The 5000-nt window shown below is 68.7% G+C and overlaps 1 protein-coding gene across 1 annotated transcript in view; it reads right to left on the bottom strand.

Moving 5' to 3' along the window:
- LOC138863505 (neurofilament heavy polypeptide-like) overlaps positions 1-5000 on the bottom strand; it is an 8673-nt gene that overhangs the window by 2090 nt on the left and 1583 nt on the right. The gene's annotated exons all lie outside the window — the stretch shown is intronic.

Raw genomic sequence — 5000 nt, 5'->3', positions numbered from 1 at the left:
ACTGCTAGAAAAACTCAGCCCAACGTTCCCGCCGGCATTGTCAACATCCTCCAGGGCCTCGGCGGCGGCTTCCTCCAGTCCGGACTCCTCCTTCTGGGCGAGCTCCTCCGAGGCTTCCTCCAGTCCGGACTCCTCCTCCTGGGCGAGCTCCTCCGAGGCTTCCTCCAGTCCGGGCTCCTCCTCCTGGGCGAGCTCCTCCTGGGCGAGCTCCTCCGAGGCTTCCTCCAGTCCGGACTCCTCCTCCTGGGCGAGCTCCTCCGAGGCTTCCTCCAGTCTGGACTCCTCCTCCTGGGCGAGCTCCTCCGAGGCTTCCTCCTCCTGGGCGAGCTCCTCCGAGGCTTCCTCCTCCTGGGCGAGCTCCTCCGAGGCTTCCTCCAGTCCGGCGAGCTCCTCCGAGGCTTCCTCCAGTCTGGACTCTTCCTCCTGGGCGAGCTCCTCCGAGGCTTCCTCCAGTCCGGACTCCTCCTCCGAGGCTTCCTCCAGTCCGGACTCTTCCTGGGCGTCCTCCAGTCCGGCGAGTTCCTCCTGGGCGAGCTCCTCCGAGGCTTCCTCCAGTCCGGCGAGCTCCCCCGAGGCTTCCTCCAGTCCGGACTCCTCCGAGGCTTCCTCCAGTCCGGACTCCTCCTGGGCGAGCTCCTCCGAGGCTTCCTCCAGTCCGGACTCCTCCTCCTGGGCGAGCTCCTCCGAGGCTTCCTCCAGTCCGGCGAGCTCCTCCGAGGCTTCCTCCCGTCCGGACTCCTCCTGAGCGAGCTCCTCCGAGGCTTCCTCCAGTCCGGAATCCTCCTGGGCGAGCTCCTCCGAGGCTTCCTCCAGTCCGGCGAGCTCCTCCAGTCCGGCGAGCTCCTCCGAGGCTTCCTCCAGTCCGGCGAGCTCCTCCGAGGCTTCCTCCAGTCCGGCGAGCTCCTCCAGTCCGGCGAGCTCCTCCGAGGCTTCCTCCAGTACGGCGAGCTCCTCCAGTCCGGCGAGCTCCTCCGAGGCTTCCTCCAGTCCGGCGAGCTCCTCCGAGGCTTCCTCCAGTCCGGCGAGCTCCTCCGAGGCTTCCTCCAGTCCGGCGAGCTCCTCCGAGGCTTCCTCCAGTCCGGCGAGCTCCTCCGAGGCTTCCTCCAGTCCGGCGAGCTCCTCCGAGGCTTCCTCCAGTCCGGTCTCCTCCTCCGAGGCTTCCTCCAGTCCGGCGAGCTCCTCCGAGGCTTCCTCCAGTCCGGGCTCCTCCTCCTGGGCGAGCTCCTCTGAGGCTTCCTCCAGTCCGGACTCCTCCTCCTGGGCGAGCTCCTCCGAGGCTTCCTCCAGTCCGGACTCCTCCTGGGCGAGCTCCTCCGAGGCTTCCTCCAGTCCGGGGTCCTCCTCCTGGGCGAGCTCCTCCAGTCCGAACTCCTCCTGGGCGAGCTCCTCCGAGGTTTCCTCCAGTCCGGACTCCTCCTCCTGGGCGAGCTCCTCCGAGGCTTCCTCCAGTCCGGGCTCCTCCTCCTGGGCGAGTTCCTCCGAGGCTTCCTCCAGTCCGGGCTCCACCTCCTGGGCGAGCTCCTCCGAGGCTTCCTCCAGTCCGGGCTCCTCCTCCTGGGCGAGCTCCTCCGAGGCTTCCTCCAGTCCGGCGAGATCCTCCTGGGCGAGCTCCTCCGAGGCTTCCTCAAGTCCGGACTCCTCCTGGGCGAGCTCCTCCGAGGCCTCCTCCAGTCCGGACTCCTCCTGGGCGAGCTCCTCCGAGGCTTCCTCCAGTCCGGGCTCCTCCTCCTGGGCGAGCTCCTCCAGTCCGAATTCCTCCTCCTGGGCGAGCTCCTCCGAGGCTTCCTCCAGTCCGGACTCCTCCTCCTGGGCGAGCTCCTCCGAGGCTTCCTCCAGTCCGGGCTCCTCCTCCTGGGCGAGTTCCTCCGAGGCTTCCTCCAGTCCGGGCTCCTCCTCCTGGGCGAGCTCCTCCGAGGCTTCCTCCAGTACGGCGAGCTCCTCCGAGGCTTCCTCCAGTCCGGATTCCTCCTCCTGGGAGAGCTCCTCCTAGGCTTCCTCCAGTCCGGCGAGCTCCTCCGAGGCTTCCTCCAGTCCGGACTCCTCCTGGGCGAGCTCCTCCGAGGCTTCCTCCAGTCCAGGCTCCTCCTCCTGGGCGAGCTCCTCCGAGGCTTCCTCCAGTCCGGGCTCCTCCTCCTGGGCGAGCTCCTCCGAGGCTTCCTCCAGTCCGGGCTCCTCCTCCTGGGCGAGCTCCTCCGAGGCTTCCTCCAGTCCGGACTCCTCCTGAGCGAGCTCCTCCGAGGCTTCCTCCAGTCCGGAATCCTCCTGGGCGAGCTCCTCCGAGGCTTCCTCCAGTACGGCGAGCTCCTCCAGTCCGGCGAGCTCCTCCGAGGCTTCCTCCAGTCCGGCGAGCTCCTCCGAGGCTTCCTCCAGTCCGGCGAGCTCCTCCAAGGCTTCCTCCAGTCCGGTCTCCTCCTCCGAGGCTTCCTCCAGTCCGGTCTCCTCCTCCGAGGCTTCCTCCAGTCCGGCGAGCTCCTCCGAGGCTTCCTCCAGTCCGGCGAGCTCCTCCGAGGCTTCCTCCAGTCCGGCGAGCTCCTCCGAGGCTTCCTCCAGTCCGGGCTCCTCCTCCTGGGCGAGCTCCTCCGAGGCTTCCTCCAGTCCGGACTCCTCCTCCTGGGCGAGCTCCTCCGAGGCTTCCTCCAGTCCGGACTCCTCCTGGGCGAGCTCCTCCGAGGCTTCCTCCAGTCCGGGCTCCTCCTCCAGTCCGAACTCCTACTGGGCGAGCTCCTCGGAGGTTTTCTCCAGTCCGGACTCCTCATCCTGGGCGAGCTCCTCCGAGGCTTCCTCCAGTCCGGGCTCCTCCTCCTGGGCGAGGTCCTCCGAGGCTTCCTCCAGTCCGGGCTCCTCCTCCTGGGCGAGGTCCTCCGAGGCTTCCTCCAGTCCGGGCTCCTCCGAGGCTTCCTCCAGTCCGGCGAGCTCCTCCTGGGCGAGCTCCTCCGAGGCTTCCTCAAGTCCGGACTCCTCCTGGGCGAGCTCCTCCGAGGCCTCCTCCAGTCCGGACTCCTCTTGGGCGAGCTCCTCCGAGGCTTCCTCCAGTCCGGGCTCCTCCTCCTGGGCGAGCTCCTCCAGTCCGAATTCCTCCTCCTGGGCGAGCTCCTCCGAGGCTTCCTCCAGTCCGGACTCCTCCTCCTGGGCGAGCTCCTCCGAGGCTTCCTCCAGTCCGGGCTCCTCCTCCTGGGCGAGTTCCTCCGAGGCTTCCTCCAGTCCGGGCTCCTCCTCCTGGGCGAGCTCCTCCGAGGCTTCCTCCAGTCCGGATTCCTCCTCCTGGGAGAGCTCCTCCTAGGCTTCCTCCAGTCCGGCGAGCTCCTCCGAGGCTTCCTCCAGTCCGGACTCCTCCTGGGCGAGCTCCTCCGAGGCTTCCTCCAGTCCGGACTCCTCCTCCTGGGCGAGCTCCTCCGAGGCTTCCTGCAGTCCGGGCTCCTCCTCCTGGGCGAGCTCCTCCGAGGCTTCCTCCAGTCCGGGCTCCTCCTCCTGGGCGAGCTCCTCCGAGGCTTCCTCCAGTCCGGACTCCTCCTGAGCGAGCTCCTCCGAGGCTTCCTCCAGTCCGGAATCCTCCTGGGCGAGCTCCTCCGAGGCTTCCTCCAGTCCGGCGAGCTCCTCCGAGGCTTCCTCCAGTCCGGCGAGCTCCTCCGAGGCTTCCTCCAGTCCGGTCTCCTCCTCCGAGGCTTCCTCCAGTCCGGCGAGCTCCTCCGAGGCTTCCTCCAGTCCGGCGAGCTCCTCCGAGGCTTCCTCCAGTCCGGGCTCCTCCTCCTGGGCGACCTCCTCCGAGGCTTCCTCCAGTCCGGACTCCTCCTCCTGGGCGAGCTCCTCCGAGGCTTCCTCCAGTCCGGACTCCTCCTGGGCGAGCTCCTCCGAGGCTTCTTCCAGTCCGGGCTCCTCCTCCTGGGCGAGCTCCTCCAGTCCGAACTCCTCCTGGGCGAGCTCCTCCGAGGTTTCCTCCAGTCCGGACTCCTCCTCCTGGGCGAGCTCCTCCGAGGCTTCCTCCAGTCCGGGCTCCTCCTCCTGGGCGAGTTCCTCCGAGGCTTCCTCCAGTCCGGGCTCCACCTCCTGGGCGAGCTCCTCCGAGGCTTCCTCCAGTCCGGGCTCCTCCTCCTGGGCGAGCTCCTCCGAGGCTTCCTCCAGTCCGGCGAGCTCCTCCTGGGCGAGCTCCTCCGAGGCTTCCTCAAGTCCGGACTCCTCCTGGGCGAGCTCCTCCGAGGCCTCCTCCAGTCCGGACTCCTCTTGGGCGAGCTCCTCCGAGGCTTCCTCCAGTCCGGGCTCCTCCTCCTGGGCGAGCTCCTCCAGTCCGAATTCCTCCTCCTGGGCGAGCTCCTCCGAGGCTTCCTCCAGTCCGGACTCCTCCTCCTGGGCGAGCTCCTCCGAGGCTTCCTCCAGTCCGGGCTCCTCCTCCTGGGCGAGTTCCTCCGAGGCTTCCTCCAGTCCGGGCTCCTCCTCCTGGGCGAACTCCTCCGAGGCTTCCTCCAGGACGGCGAGCTCCTCCGAGGCTTCCTCCAGTCCGGATTCCTCCTCCTGGGAGAGCTCCTCCTAGGCTTCCTCCAGTCCGGACTCCTCCTGGGCGAGCTCCTCCGAGGCTTCCTCCAGTCCGGACTCCTCCTCCTGGGCGAGCTCCTCCGAGGCTTCCTCCAGTCCGGGCTCCTCCTCCTGGGCGAGCTCCTCCGAGGCTTCCTCCAGTCCGGGCTCCTCCTCCTGGGCGAGCTCCTCCGAGGCTTCCTCCAGTCCGGACTCCTCCTGAGCGAGCTCCTCCGAGGCTTCCTCCAGTCCGGAATCCTCCTGGGCGAGCTCCTCCGAGGCTTCCTCCAGTCCGGCGAGCTCCTCCGAGGCTTCCTCCAGTCCGGTCTCCTCCTCCGAGGCTTCCTCCAGTCCGGCGAGCTCCTCCGAGGCTTCCTCCAGTCCGGCGAGCTCCTCCGAGGCTTCCTCCAGTCCGGCGAGCTCCTCCGAGGCTTCCTGCAGTCCGGCGAGCTCCTCCGAGGCTTCCTCCAGTCCGGGCTCCTCCTCCTGGGCGA

The sequence above is a fragment of the Penaeus vannamei genome, chromosome 12 (assembly GCF_042767895.1).
Source record: "Penaeus vannamei isolate JL-2024 chromosome 12, ASM4276789v1, whole genome shotgun sequence".
In the NCBI taxonomy this organism is placed as follows: domain Eukaryota; kingdom Metazoa; phylum Arthropoda; class Malacostraca; order Decapoda; family Penaeidae; genus Penaeus; species Penaeus vannamei.
Note: the sequence above shows the minus strand (reverse complement) of the source record. Positions and strands in the feature narration are given on the sequence as shown.